Below are 16,478 nucleotides of genomic sequence, written 5' to 3'. Positions count from 1 at the left end.
AAAATGCTTGCTCTACAAAAAAAAAAAAAAAAAAAAATCCGTTAAGAAAAGATGACCCACAGATGAAGAAAAACAATTTTCAAATCACATATCCAACAAACGACTGTATCCAGAACATGTAAAGAACACTCTAAAGTCAATAGTAAGAAAACAATCAGACTAAATCTTTTATAACAAGAAACTAATCATGTCTAAACTTAATGAGTCAAGAAATTACAAAATAAACTCATTATGTAGAAATATAGAGGTAAATAGCAAAAAGAAGTTAAGGTGATTTTCACCTCTGGGGTATAAGGCAGGGGGCAGTGAAGGCTGTTATTTCCCATTATGAGTTTATAACACTAAATTACTTTCCATGCTATAATGAAATGTGGGCTACACAAATAGATACATATATTTTTTAAAGGGGAGTACGGTTAATAGTATCAAATGCTACTAAGGAGAAGAACATGATAAACGTGGCAAAGTAAGCATGGGATACAACAATATACAGGTAGACAAGCAGACCTTGAGAAGTGTAACTGTGGTAGAGGGATAGCAAACTGGAGCATGGACTTTGAAATCAAACACACTCAAGTTTGAGTCATGGCTTTACCATTTTGTACCTGAGAACAAGAAAGTAACATATCTGGGCTTCAGTTCCTTTATCTACACAATAGAGGTAATGATAACAACTACTTCATGGAGTTACTGTAAGGCTTAAATTAGGCAATGCATATAAAATACTAAGCAAAGTACTGGAACATAGTAAGTATTAAACGGCAGATGACAGTGTTATTATCTAAAAAGGTGACAGAGTAAGCGGTAGTATAAATATAATATTTCAGGTTTTCATACTATTTCTCCCTTTGGCAGGAAAGAAATACTTGTATTCAGAGATTGCATTTTTATATCCTAAGTGCTCCATAACAAAGATGTTATCTTATCAATATAAGATAACATCTTATATTGAAGATGTTGAATTGAATATATATATTCATGACTTTACATCTGTAGCAATATCATATTCTCCTTTGAACTAAATAAACCGTAATACCAAAAGGTCACTAGTCCATAACACAATATTTGGTGTGCTTTAGAACATAAGATCATAGTTTCATCTATCAAGATATACTTTTAAAAATATATATGGCTTGCATTTATAAATAATCAAAGGAATATCAATATCTCTTTAATAACTTCTCTAATTTCATTCCTCTTTTTTTTAATAAAACAGGAAATTTACCAAGTCACCTCAAAACACAAAACAGGCATTTGATTACTCAAAGTTGTAATTTCCAAATCTGCCTGGATATCAGAATCACTTGGCAGCTCCTAAACATTTTCAGATTCAGACCTTCATCATCTAGGTACTGAATCAGAACTGCCAACGGGGAGCCTAGAATATGTATTTTTAAAATCTACTAATCAAAACATAATAAAAGGCCATCTGCAAAAGAAGAAATAAAGGAGCCAATGAAAATGAAGCATTATGTTCAACCTGACTGCTAAGCAAGAAAATTTAAGTCTTAAAAGCAATGAGATTTCATTTTTTATCCAAATTAACAAAAAGAGATTGAAAACAGTACTGAAGTGGGTATTAAAAAAAGGCATCCTGAGTTGTCACTGGTAAGATTTGCTATTAACATTTTGAAATAATTGGGAGTATCTTTTAAAATAAAAATTGAAATGCCAGTAATCCCACCCTATAGCTATTAAAGCCCAAGGAGCAGAAGGATATGAGTATAAGGTTGATGATTTCAGGATTATTTGCAATAAAAACAACAACCAAAAAAAAAAGACCAATAAATAACCCAAAAGTTCATTAATAGATACCTAATTAAATGAGTTATCCAAATTACAGAAATATTAGGTAGCTATTCAAAAGACTAAGTTAGGGACTTCCTCTCCTAACAGTGATGGAGTCAAGTAGCTTATTATAGCACACTGACCTTCCTGTCAGAAAAAATTAGAAAATCTGGATAAAATATAAATAATATTTGTTCAAAGGTATTTAAGAGTTACCAAGTCAACCAAGATGAGAAAAGACAAAATCCCAGAAAGAAGGAAAACTCACTGAGGTGAGTCTGATCTTCTGTTTCACAATGCCATCCAGCAAATCTATTCAATTTTAAGCAGTGAAGAGCAAGAAACTGAGAATACAAGCAGAAATCAAATGAAATCCAAGCGGAAGCAGAAGGAGGTGACTAAGAGCTTTTGACTGTCTATCAGGGTTAGAGAGCCAAAATTTAGAAGTCCAGATTGACAAGGCAGCCAAATTTGAGAAGTCAATATTTGAAAGTATGAAGACAGAGGCAACACTTGATGCCAGTTCACCAAAGTAGCTGCACAGGGCACTTTTTAAAACAAAAAGTAGATGAAAAACTGAGTAAAGATTTCAACTGTCTTATGGCGCCATGAGAACAAAAACTGAAGTTCAGAAACCACTACAGAGAAGGAACTCAGTATATACTCCAAGCCTTCAATAGGCTTTGCTAGACAGTAATACCCTTATGAATGATGGTGAACTAGAGGTAAATTGAAACTTATAAAGACTCAGCTCAGGCTCTGACTGACTGAAGTGATCTGCTCTATTCTAGTTGTCCACCAGACTACAAGGAGAATCCCCGAGGACAGAAGAAATCACCACTCAGAGTCAACAGCACCGTTTATATAAAATGCCCAGTATTTAATAAAAAGTAAGCAAGCATTAATTTCCAAAATACACAAACAGCTTATACAGCTCAATATCAAAAAAACACACAACCCAACCAAAAAATGGGCAGATCTAAATAGACATTTCTCCAAACAAGACATACAGATGGCCAAAATGCACATGAAAAGATGCTCAACATTGCTAATTATTAGAGAAATGCAAATCAAAAGCACAATAAGGTACCACCTCACACTGGTCAGAATGTCCATCATCAAAAATTCCATAAATAATAAATGCTGGAGAGGGTATGGAGAAAAGGGAACCCTCCTACACTGTTGGTGGGAATGTAAAGTGGTGCAGTCACTATGGAGAACAGTATGGAGGTTCCTTTAAAACTATGAGTTACTATATGATTCAACAATCCCACTCCTGGGCATATATCCAGAAATAACTATAATTCGAAAAGATACATGCACCCCAATGTTCACAGCAGCACTATTTACAATAGCCAAGACATGGAAGCAACCTAAATGCCCACCAGCAGATGAATGGATAAAGAAGATGTGGTGTATACACATACACACACACACACACACACACACACACACACACGAATATTACTCAGCCATAAAAAAGAATGAAATAATGCCATTTGCAGCAACATGGATGGACCTAGAGATTATCATACTCAGTGAAGTCAGACCAAGAAAGACAAATATCATAGGATATCACTTATATATGGAATCTAAAAAAATGATACAAATGAACTTACTTACAAAACAGAAACAGACTCACAGACACAAACTTATGGTTACCAAAGGGGAGGGGGAGGGATAAATTAGGGATTTGGGATTAACAGACACACATTACTATACATATAATAGATAAGCAACAAGGATCTACTGTATAGCACAGGGAACTATACTCAGTATCTTGTAATAACTTATAATGGAAAAGAATCTGAAAGACAATACATATATTCCATAAATATACTTCATTAAAAAAAGACTTAATATAAAGTCATAATTAAAAACAAATAAGCAAGCATACCAAGAACAAGACCAAAGGCAAAAACACGCAACAGAAACAGATTCAGAGATAATAAAAATAAGTTAACAAACATGAATGTTTTAAGAAAATTGTGATTAACATATTCAAGAAAATATAAAGAAAATTATGACAAAATGGAGACTTTTACCAGATAATTGAAATTTATAAAAGAGAATCAAATTAAAACTCTAGATGGAAAAATATAACTGAAATTTAAAACTCAAAAATGAGTTTAATGGCAGAATGAACACAGCTGAAAATAAGATCAGTGAACCACAAGACAGAAGTGGAAAACATTCTGAAATGTAGAGAGATAAGGACAGAAAATTAAAAAAAAAAATTCAAGAGACAAATGAAAGTATAAAAATCCCAAAGCTACAGGGGAAAAGAGAAAAATATTGCTAAAACAATATGTTAAAAAATAATGCCTGAGAATTTCCCAAACTAGTGAAACATTATAAGCCACAGCAAGCCCAATAAATACAAAGAAAAGCACACCTAGACACACAAACGATAAAAAAGCAAAGACAAACAGAGAATTTTAGCAGTCATGGAAGAAAAAGACCCACTGCCTTCAAAGGAACAGAAAAAGACTGACAGCTGAAACCTGAACAGGAACAATAAGCTAGAGAAAATTGAAATGTCATCATTAACATACTCTAAGAAAATAACTGCCAATTAAAAATTTTATGCCCTGCAAAAATATTATTTTAGGAAAGGTGAAATTTTGACTAATGCAAGAAAAGGGAAGCAAACATGTGAACCTTCCAGCAGATAACAATTATAAAAACGTGATTTATTTAAAGATAATGGAAACTGTACAAAAACAGAAGCCAGAAGAGAATTAAATCTTGAAAAACTTCAACAGGAGATAAGACAAGAATTCTTGCTTTCTGGCCTGAAGGTGTTGCCCAGCTTCCACTGACAAAGCTACAGAAAATGGCAACAGGCTCATCAGCCAAAGTGCCAGAGATCATAGTTCAGGGATGTTAAAGCAGAGACAAAACCTAAAGGGGGAATTCTGACAATGAGGGAACTACAAAAGGAATGAGAAACTCTGTGTCAACTCCACCCAAATCCCTGACTGGCACCTAAACTACATTTAAGGCAGGGAGATACAAGGAGGGTGGGTGGGAGTTGTAGAAAAGCAAGCAAAGACCAGACACAAAGATACTCTTGAAAAATAAAACTGTGGGGGCAAAATCTGTAAGTCTGCTGCCTTTTATCTTTCTTTCTTTCTTTCTTTTTTTTAAACTCAGTGTACTCCTCAACCATGAGCAATTAGGATGACAAAAAGCTGAAGCCTTATGGGCTTCAAGTCATTAACAAAACTGGAAGCGAGGGCTTCCCTGGTGGCGCAGTGGTTGAGTGTCCACCTGACGATGCAGGGGACACGGGTTCATGGAGCGGCTGGGCCCGTGAGCCATGGCCGCTGAGGCTGCGCGTCCGGAACTTGTGCTCCACAACGGGAGAGGCCACAGCAGTGAGAGGTCCGCATACCACAAAAAAAAAAAAAAAAAAAAAAAAAAAAAACACTGGAAGTGAGTAGCACAAATGGAAATTAAGAGGAAATCCTCAGAATCAAGAAAACAACATGAAGGGTGAACTACATCTTGGCTTAAATACATGATGACTGACAAATACACTATTGCAAAGTTTGTACATTTTGCCAGAAATTACTCACTATCAACCTGAAGTAGAGAGAGGGCAGACAGCAGAAGCAAAAAGAACTACAATCCTGCAGGCTGTGGAACAAAAACCACATTCACAGAAAGACAGACAAGATGAAAAGGTAGATGGCTATGTACAAGATGAAGGAACAAGATAAAACCCCAGAAAATCAACTAAATGAAGTGGAGATAGGCAATCTTCCAGAAAAAGAATTCAGAATAATGATAGGGAAGATGACCCAGGACCTCGGAAAAAGAACGGAGACAAAGATCGAGAAGATGCAAGAAATGTTTAACAAAGACCTAGAAGAATCAAAGAATAAACAAACAGAGATGAACAATACAATAACTGAAATGAAAAATACACTAGAAGGAATCAATAGCAGAATAACTGAGGCAGAAGAAGGGACAAGTGACATGGAAGACAGAATGGTAGAATTCACTGCTGCGAAACAGAATAAAGAAAAAAGAAAGAAAAGAAATGAAGACAGCCTAAGAGACCTCTGGGACAGCATTAAATGCAACAACATTTGCATTATAGGGGTCCCAGAAGGAGAAGAGAGAGAGAAAGGACCCGAGAAAATATTTGAAGAGATTATAATCGAAAATTTCCCTAACATGGGAAAGGAAATAGCCACCCAAGTCCAGGAAGCGCAGTGAGTCGCATACAGGAGAAACCCTAGGTGAAACACGCTGGGACACATAGCAATCAAATTGGCAAAAATTAAAGACAAAGAAAAATTATTGAAAGCAGCAAGGGAAAAATGACAAATAACATACAAGGGAACTCCCATAAGGTTAACAGCTGATTTCTCAGCAGAAACTCTACAAGCCAGAAGGGAGTGGCATGATATGCTTAAAGTGATGAAAGGGAAGAACCTATAACCAAGATTACTCTACCCAACAAGGATCTCACTCAGATTCGATGGAGAAATCAAAAGCTTTACAGACAAGCAAAAGCTAAGAGAATTCAGCACCACCGAACCAGCTCTACAAAAAATGCAAAAGGAACTTCTCTAAGTGCGAAACACAAGACAAGAAAAGGACCTACAAAAACAAACCCAAAACAATTAAGAAAATAGTCACAGGAACATACATACCAACAATTACCTTAAATGTGAACGGATTAAATGAACCAACCAAAAGACACAGGCTCGCTGAATGGATACAAAAACAAGACCCCTATATATGCTGTGTACAAGAGACCCACTTCAGAACCAGGGACACATACAGACTGAAAATGAGGGGATGGAAAAAGATATTCCATGCAAATGGAAATCAAAAGAAAGCAGGAGTAGCAATATTCATATCAGATAAAATAGACTTTAAAATAAAGAATGTTACAAGAGACAAGGAAGGACACTACATAATGATCAAGGGTTCAATCCAAGAAGAAGATATAACAATTATAAATATATATGCACCCAACATAGGAGCACCTCAATACATAAAGCAACTGCTAACAGCTGTAAAAGAGGAAATCGACAGTAACACAATAAGAGTGGGGGACGTTAACACCTCACTTACACCAATGGACAGATCATCCAAAGTGAAAATAAATACGGAAACAGTAGCTTTAAATGACACAATAGACCACATAGATTTAAGCGATACTTATAGGACATTCCATCCAAAAACAGCAGATTACACTTTCTTCTCAAGTGCGCACAGACATTCTCCAGGATAGATCACATCTTGGGTCACAAATCAAGCCTCAGTAAATTTAACAAAATTGAAATCATATCAAGCATCTTTTCTAACCACAACGCTATGAGATTAGAAATCAATTACAGGGGAAAAAATGTAAAAAACACAAACACATGGAGGCTACACAATATGTTACTAAATAACCAAGAGATCACTGAGGAAATCAAGGAGGAAATCAAAAAATACCTAGAGACAGATGACAATGAAAACACGATGATCCAAAACCTATGTGATGCAGGAAAAGCAGCTCTAAGAGGGAAGTTTACAGCTATACAAGGCTACCTCAAGAAACAAGAAAAATCTCAAATAAACAATCTAACCTTACACCTAAAGGAACTAGGGAAAGAAGAACAAACAAAACCTAAAGTTAGCAGAAGGAAAGAAATCATAAAGATCAGAGCAGAAATAAATGAAATAGAAACAAAACAGTGGCAAAGATCAATAAAACTAAAAGCTGGTTCCTTGAGAAGATAAATAAAATTGATAAACCATTAGCCAGACTCATCAAGAAAAAGAGGGAGAGGACTCAAATCAATAAAATTAGAAATGAAAAAGGAGAACTTACAACAGACACCGCAGAAATACAAAGCATCCTAAGAGACTACTACAAGCAACTCTATGCCAATAAAATGGACAAACTGGAAGAAATGGACAAATTCTTAGAAAGGTATAACCTTCCAAGACTGAACCAGGAAGAAATAGAAAATATGAACAGACCAATCACAAGTAATGAAATTGAAACTGTGATTAAAAATCTTCCAACAAACAAAAGTGCAGGACCAGATGGCTTCACAGGTGAATTCTATCAAACATTTACAGAAGAACTAACACCCATCCTTCTAAAACTCTTCCCAAAAATTGCAGAGGAAGGAACACTCCCAAACCCATTCTATGAGGCCACCATCACCCTGATACCAAAACAAGACAAAGATACTACAAAAAAGGAAAATTACAGGCCAATATCACTGATGAATATAGATGCAAAACTCCTCAACAAAATACTAGCAAGCAGAATCCAACAACACATTTAAAGGATCATATACCATGATCAAGTGGGATTTATCCCAGGGATGCAAGGATTCTTCAATATACACAAATCAATCAATGTGATACACCATATTAACAACTGAAGAATAAAAACCATACGATCATCTCAATAGATTCAGAAAAAGCTTTTGACAAAATTCAACACCCATTTATGATAAAAACTCTCCAGAAAGTGGGCATAGAGGGAACCTACCTCAACATAATAAAGGTCATATATGACAAACCCACAGCAAACATCATTCTCAACAGTGAAAAACTGAAAGCATTTCATCTAAGATCAGGAACAAGACATGGATGTCCACTCTCACCGCTATTATTCAACACAGTTTTGGAAGTCTTAGTCTCAGCAATCAGAGAAGAAAAAGAAATAAAAGGAATACAAATTGGAAAAGAAGAAGTGAAACGGTCACTGTTTGCAGATAATGCCACCAGAAAACTACTAGAGCTAATCAATGAATTTGGTAAAGTTGCAGGATACAAAATTAATGCACAGAAATCTCTTGCATTCCTATACACTAATGATGAAAAATGTGAAACAGAAATTAAGGAAACACTCCCATTTACCATTGCAACAAAAAGAATAAAATACCTAGGAATAAACCTACCTAGAGAGACAAAAGACCTGTATGCAGAAAACTATAAGACACTGATGAAAGAAATTAAAGATGATACCAACAGATGGAGAGATATACCATGTTCTTGGACTGGAAGAATCAATATTGTGAAAATGACTATACTACCCAAAGCATTCTACAGATTCAGTGCAATCCCTATCAAATTACCAATGGCATTTTTTTACGGAACTAGAAAAAGAAAACCTTAAAATTTGTATGGAGACACAAAAGACCCCAAATAGCCCAACCATTCTTGAGGGAAAAAAATGGAGCTGAAGGAATCAGACTCCCTGACTTCAGACTATAATACAAAGCTACAGGAATCAAGACAATATGGTACTGGCACAAAAATAGAAACACAGATCAATGGAACAAGATAGAAAGCCCAGAGGTAAACCCACGCACCTATGGTCAACTAATCTATGACAAAGGAGGCAAGGATATACAATGGAGAAAAGAAAGTCTCTTCAATAAGTGGTGCTGGGAAAACTGGACAGCTACATGTAAAAGAATGAAATTAGAACACTCCCTAACACCATACACAGAAATAAACTCAAAATGGATTAGGGACCTAAATGTAAGACTGGACACTATAAAACTCTTAGAGGAAAACAAAGGAAGAACACTCTGACATAAATTACAGCAAGATCTTTTTTGATCCACCTCTTAGAGTAATAGAAATAAAAATAAATGAATGGGACCTAATGAAACTTCATAGCTTTTGCACAGCAAAGGAAACCATAAACAAGATGAAAAGACAACCCTCAGAATAGGAGAAAATATTTGCCAACGAATCAACGGACAAAGGATTAATCTCCAAAATATATAAACAGCTCATGCAGCTCAATATTAAAAGAACGAACAACCCAATACAAAAATGGGCAGAAGACCTAAATAGACATTTCTCCAAAGAAGACATACAGATGGCCAATAATCACATGAAAAGCTGCTCAATATCACTAATTATTAGAGAAATGCAAATCAAAACTACAATGAGGTATAACCTCACTGCAGTTAGAATGGGCTTCATCAGAAAATCTACAAACAAATGCTGGAAAGGATGTGGAGAAAAGGGAAACCTCTTGCACTGTTGGTGGGAATGTAAACTGATACAGCCACTATGGAGAACGGTATGCAGGTTCCTTAAAAAACTAAAAATAGAATTACCATATGATCCAGCAATCCCACTACTGGGCATATACCCAGAGAAACCACATTCAAAAAGACACATGCACCCCAATGTTCACTACAGCACTATTTACAATAGCCAGGTCATGGAAGCAACCTAAATGCCCATCGACAGAAGAATGCATAAAGAAGATGTGGTACATATATACAATGGAATATTACTCAGCCATAAAAAGGAACAAAATTGGGTCATTTGTTGAGACGTTGATGGATCTAGAAACTGTTATACAGAGTGAAGTAAGTCAGAAAGAGAAAAACAAATATCGTATATTAACACATATATGTGGAACCAGAAAAATGGTACAGATGAACCGGTTTGCAGGGCAGAAATTGAGACACAGATGTAGAGAACAAATGTATGTACACCAAGGGGGGAAAGCCGCAGGGGGTCGGGTGGTGTGATGAATTGGGCAATTGGGATTGACATGTATTCACTGATGTGTATAAAATTGATGACTAATAAGAACCTGCTGTATAAAAAAAAAACAAAACCTGAAGTAGATTTCAAAAGGTTAAAGATGCATATTGTAATCCCACAAGGAACCATTAAAAATAATGCAAAGTGTTATATCTAAAAAGCCAATGAATGGAATACTAAAAAGTATGATTAACTCAAAGAAGGAATAAAAGGAGGAACAGAGCAACCAAAAAAATAGATAAAAGAAATAGCAGTATGGCAGACCTAAATACAAGCATATCAATAATTACATTAAATCTAAATTGACTATACACTTCAAACTAAAGGCATAGATTGTCAAACAACAAAAACGCAAGAACCTAGTTTATGCCATCTGTAAGAGATGCATTTTAAATACAAAAACTGAAAGAGTTTGAAAACAAATGGGCAGAAAAAGATATTCCAAGTGAACAATAACACCTAAGAAAGCTGGAGGGTCTATATTAATGTCAAGCAAAATAATGTCAAACAAAATTAATTCCAGGATACATGCCCAGGAGTAGGATTGCTGAATCATATGGTAATTCTATTTTTAGTTTTCTGAGGAACCTCAATACTGTTTTCCACACTGGCTGCATCAACTTACATTCCCACCAACAGTGTAGGAGGGTTCCTTTTTCTCTACACCCTCTCCAGCATTTATTATTTGTAGACTTTTTAACAATGGCCATTCTGACCAGCGTGAGGTGGTACCTCACTCTAGTTTTGATTTGTATTTCTCTAATAATTAGCAATGTTGAGCATCTTTTCATGTGCCTATTGGCCATCTGTATGTCTTCTTTGGAGAAATGTCTCTTTAGGTCTTCTGAGCATTTTTCGATTGGGGCATATATCTAGACAAAACTATAATTCAAAAACATACATGCACCCCTATGTTCATAGCAGCACTATTCACAATAGCCAAGACATGGAAACAACCTAAATGTCCATTGACAGATGACTGGATAAAGAAGATGTGGTACATATATACAATGGAATAGTACTCAGCCATAAAAAAGAATGAAATAATGCCATTTGCAGCAACATGAATGCAACTACAGGTTATCATACTAAGTGAAGTAAGTCAGAAAGAGAAAGACAAATACCATATGATTTCACTTATATGTAGAATCTAAAATGCAACACAAACCTATCTATGAAACAGAAACAGAAAAAGGGACATAGAGATTAGACTAGTGGTTGCCAAGGGGGAGGGAGGTGGGAGAGGGATCGTGAGTTTGGGATTAGCAGATGCAAATTGGTATGTACAGAATGGATAAACAACAGGGTCCTACTGTGTAGCACAGGGAACTATATTCAATATCCTGTGATAAACCATAATGGAAAAGACATGAAAAATAAGGGACTTCCCTGGTGGTGCAGTGGTTAAGACTGCACGTTGCCAATGCAGGGGGCCTGGGTTCGATCTCTGGTCAGGGAAGTAGATCCCACATGCATGCCACAACTAAGTAGCCCATGTGCCGCAAATAAGGAGCCTGCAGGTCACAACTAAGAGACAGCACAACCAAATAAATTAAAAAAAAAAAAAGAATATGGAAAAGAATGCATATATATCTATAACTGAGTCACTGCTGTACGGCAGTAATTAACACAACATTGTAATTCAACCATACTTCAATAAAAAATAAATTTAAAAAAATTAATGCCAAACAAAAAATACTTCAGAGTATTGCTAGAGACAAATAAAAAAATACTTCACAATAATCAACCAGTTCAATAAGAGGATAAAATAATCCCACATGTGTATGCACCTAATAGAGAGCTTCAAAATTCAGGAAGCAGAAACTAACAGAACTGAAAGAAAAAATAGACAAATCCACAGTCACGGTTAAAGATTTCAAAACTCCTTACTCAACAGCAAGTAGACAAAAAATCAGAAGATCTAGAAGATTTAATGACTCTATAAACTACCTTAACTTAATTGATATTTATAGAGTACACACTCAGCAAATACTGAATACACATTTTTTCAAGTGATGGAACAGTCACCAAAATAGACCAAATGATACACCATAAAACAAGTCCCAACAGAGTTGAAAAAATTAAATTCTCACAGAGTATATTCTCTGACCATGAAATAATTAATTAGAAATAAACGTTTAGACAAACTCCAAATACCTGGATATTAAATGACTCACTGCTGAACAACACATGGATGAAAGAAGAAATCACAATGGAAATTTTAGAAAATATTCTGACTTAACTGAAAATAAAAATACAAAATATCAAAATCTGTGTAACTGAAAATAAAAATACAACATATCAAAATCTGTGTCTAGCTAAAACAATGCAGAGTGGGAAATTTAGAGCTTTAAATGCTATTCTAAATAAGAAGAAAGTCTAAACCAATGACCTAAGCACCTACATTATAAAACTAGAGAAAGAGTAAATTAAACACAAAGTAGAAAAATTAGATTTCATAAAAATTTTAAACTTTTATTGTTCAAAACACACTATAAAAAAATAAAGCAAGTCACAGAATAAGAGAAAATATTTGCACAAATATTTGACAAAGGACTTATATCCAGCATATGTATAAAGAACTCTTACAATGTAAGAATAAGAAGACAACTCAATTTAAAACTGAGTAAAATATCTAAAAAGACAGTTAACAAAAGAAGGTACATGAATGGCCAGTACACACATAAACATATCCTCCACAGCATTAGTCATTAAGAAATACAAATTAAAAATATAAACAGACTAAAAACATCCAAAATACAGCAAGGACGAGAAAACAACTATGTGTTACTTATAAGAGGCACACACATAAGAACACAGAAAACTTGAAAATAAAAGAATGGAGTAAGATATGACAGGCAAGCACTAACCAAAAGAAAGCTGTCACGACAATACTAATAAAGGAAAAAGAGAACTGCAGGCGAGAAGCATTACTAGAGCCCAAGAGGGATTACATATTGATAAAAGGATCAAGCTACCAGTAAACTCTAACAATCCTATATGAGTATGCTAAAAATAGTATTAAAATATAAAAAGTAAAAATTAATAGGACTAAAAGGAAAAACAGAAAAATTCAGAATCACGAGAGACTAACCTCTCTTGGTAACTAGAAAAAAAAAAAGCAGAGAAAAAAATTCAGCAAGGATATAGATGATCTGAAACAACAGATTTAACAAACTTGACAAAATGGACATACGTAGAACACTGCATCCACAATGGCAGAATCCACTTTCAAGTGCATACCTTTTTAACAAACTTGGTAACATGCTGAGCCATAAAGCAAAACTGAACAAATTTTAAAGAATTCACCATTCAGTATATTCTCCCATCAGACTGTAATTAAGCTAGACATCAAAAACAAAAGGTAAATGTTTAGAAATCAAGGAATGTTTAGAAACTAAGGAAACCAACAAATGTTTAGAAACTAAGGAATATACTTCTAAACGACCCATGGGTCAGAGAAGAAATTACAATGAAAACAAGAATATATTTTAAACTGAAAAAAACAAAAACATATCAACACTTGCAATATGACGAGATATTCTGAAAAGAAAACGGCTAGGCATAAATGGATACATTAGAAAAGAAAATGACAAATCAATGACTTAAGTATCTATCTAAAGAAGTCAGGAAGAACAGCAGATAAAGCTCAAAGCAGAAGGAAATAATAAAGATAACAACAGTAACTGAAACAATAGAAAACAAACATAGAATAGAGAAAATAAGCAAAGCCAAAACATCTTTTTGAAAAGATTAATGAATGTAATAAAATCTAGCAAAGAGACAAAGCATGTATCACCAATACTAGGAACAAAGGGGACATTTTAAAACTATATCTGTAGAATGCAGGAATCCTTGAGACATTAAAGATATAAGAAGAGTATATCAAAACAACTTTATACCAATAATACTGAAAGTTTAAACAAAACCTAAGTTCCTAGAAAAACAAAACTTATGAAAACTGATATAAAAATCTGAATAGTTTTACATCTATTAAAGAGTAGTTACACATCTATTGAATCCATAATTAAATACCCTTCCACAAAGAAATGTGTAGGCCCATATGGCTTTATCCAAACACTGAAAAAATAAATATCACTCTTCTTACACAAACTCTTACAAAGAAGAAGGAACACCACCCAACGCATTTTATGAGACCAGCATAATGTTGATACCAAAACCTGACAAGACATTACAAGAAAATTCCAAGCTACTACCTCCTATGAACACAGAAACATTCTAAACTAAACATTAGCAGACCAACTCCAGCAATACATTAAAAGGTTAATATAATTGACAAAATTGGTCTATTTCAAAAATAAAAAATTGTCATTTTTTAAACAAAAAAAATTATTGTAATTTGCCACATTAACAGATTAAAGGAGAAAAACTATAAAATCATCAATAAGTGCAGAAAAGCCATTTGAAAAACTTAATATTCATAATTTTTAAAAATCTCTTAGCATATTAGAAATAGACGGGAAACTCCTATCTGACAAAAGTCAGGTTTAAAAAAAGCTTACAACAAACATCAGAATTAATGGTGAAATACTGAATACTTTTCCACTAAGATCATGAAGAAACAAAGGTGTCCACCATCAACACTGTGCTGAAGTTTCTGGCCATTGCAATTAGGTAAAAAAAAAAAAAGGAAGTATACAGAATGGAAAGGAAGCAATAAAGCTGTTATTATTCCCAGACAACATAACTATGTATATGTAAAAATCTAAAAGAATCTACACACTATTAGAATTAAGTGAATTTATTTAACAAGGTTGCTGGATACAAAGTCAATGATAAAAACAAACTGTATTTCTATATATAGGCAAATTTGTTTTTTCAATGACATTGTTTATAACATCAAAAATGTCAAACACTAAGCAATAAATCTAACAAAAGATGTATAAGTCCTACACACACAAAAAAATTTCAAAGCATCCCTGAAAGAAATTAAAGGACATCTAAACAAATGGACAAATACACCATCCATGGATTGGAAGACTCAATACTGTTGACACTAGTCAGCTGTCCCCATATTGATCTATATTTGAGGCACACAATTCCCATCAAAATCCCAGGCATGGTTTTGTACAGGTATGTGATTTAACAAGCTGATTCTGAAATTTATATGAAAAAGCAAAGGACCAAGAATAGCCAAGTCAATATTGCAGAACAACATTGGAGGACAGAAATCAAGACATCAAGATATCAGATATCGAGACTTATTACACAGCTACAATGACAATGTGGTATTGGCTCAAAGACAAATAACAGGCCAATGGAATACAACAGGGAGTCCAGAAACAGACTTACATATAGCCTCCCACATAAATGACAAAGAGACACTGAAGTATAGTGGAGAAAAGATAAACTCTTCAATAAATAGTGCTGAGTCTATTAGATATCCACATGAGAAAAAAATTATCTTGACCTCCTCCTTATATTTAACAAAACAATAAAACTTCTTGGAAATAAAACAGGAACAATTTACTGAAAAAAGCAAAGATTTCTTAATCAGAACACAGAATGCACTTACCTAGAGGGAAAATTTCAGACTGTAGTACATTAAAATTAGGAAATTCTTGATAGAGCCAATCTGTGGCCCATCATTTGGGAACCTCTTCATCTATGCAGTCTGATAATTCACTTAATTCTACTTATGTAACATTCAAAGAACACTGGTTTTGTGAATGACTAATATCTTGATTTATGAAATTAAATCCACAAAACTCATAATGAGAAATTCAGATAATAGTAATTTTCAATAGTTAGGACTTTTAATAACTACTGAAAACTCAACAAAGAATCAAATACAATTTGAATTTAATATGTGAAGTGGCACTGTTTTCATTCATTTTTAAAAATACAGTTTTACTTTTAATGCTAAATCCTACTAATAATATGCAGTTATCACAGGTGATTAAAAACAGCAGCCAGGCATGAAGTGACCTGTTAGGTAGATATGAACAAAGCCAACGTAAACCAGAGTAAAGGCCCAGAGCTGCTCTCTGTGGCTAGCAAAAATAAGCCATCTGCTGCAACAAAAATAGTCTGAAAGATACAGAGTAATAAGCCTGCTCTTCTATCGTTTATTTAAATGGTGAAAATTCAGGTTGCTTAGCCAGGAATACAGCTACAGTAAGGTAAAC

At 34.3% G+C, this 16,478-nt stretch overlaps 1 protein-coding gene across 4 annotated transcripts in view; it reads right to left on the bottom strand.

The window, feature by feature from the left end:
- OMA1 (OMA1 zinc metallopeptidase) overlaps positions 1-16,478 on the bottom strand; it is a 73,267-nt gene that overhangs the window by 37,314 nt on the left and 19,475 nt on the right. The gene's annotated exons all lie outside the window — the stretch shown is intronic.

This window comes from Globicephala melas, chromosome 1 (genome assembly GCF_963455315.2).
Source record: "Globicephala melas chromosome 1, mGloMel1.2, whole genome shotgun sequence".
NCBI classification, from domain to species: Eukaryota; Metazoa; Chordata; class Mammalia; order Artiodactyla; family Delphinidae; genus Globicephala; species Globicephala melas.
This window is presented reverse-complemented; position numbering and strand designations above follow the sequence as displayed.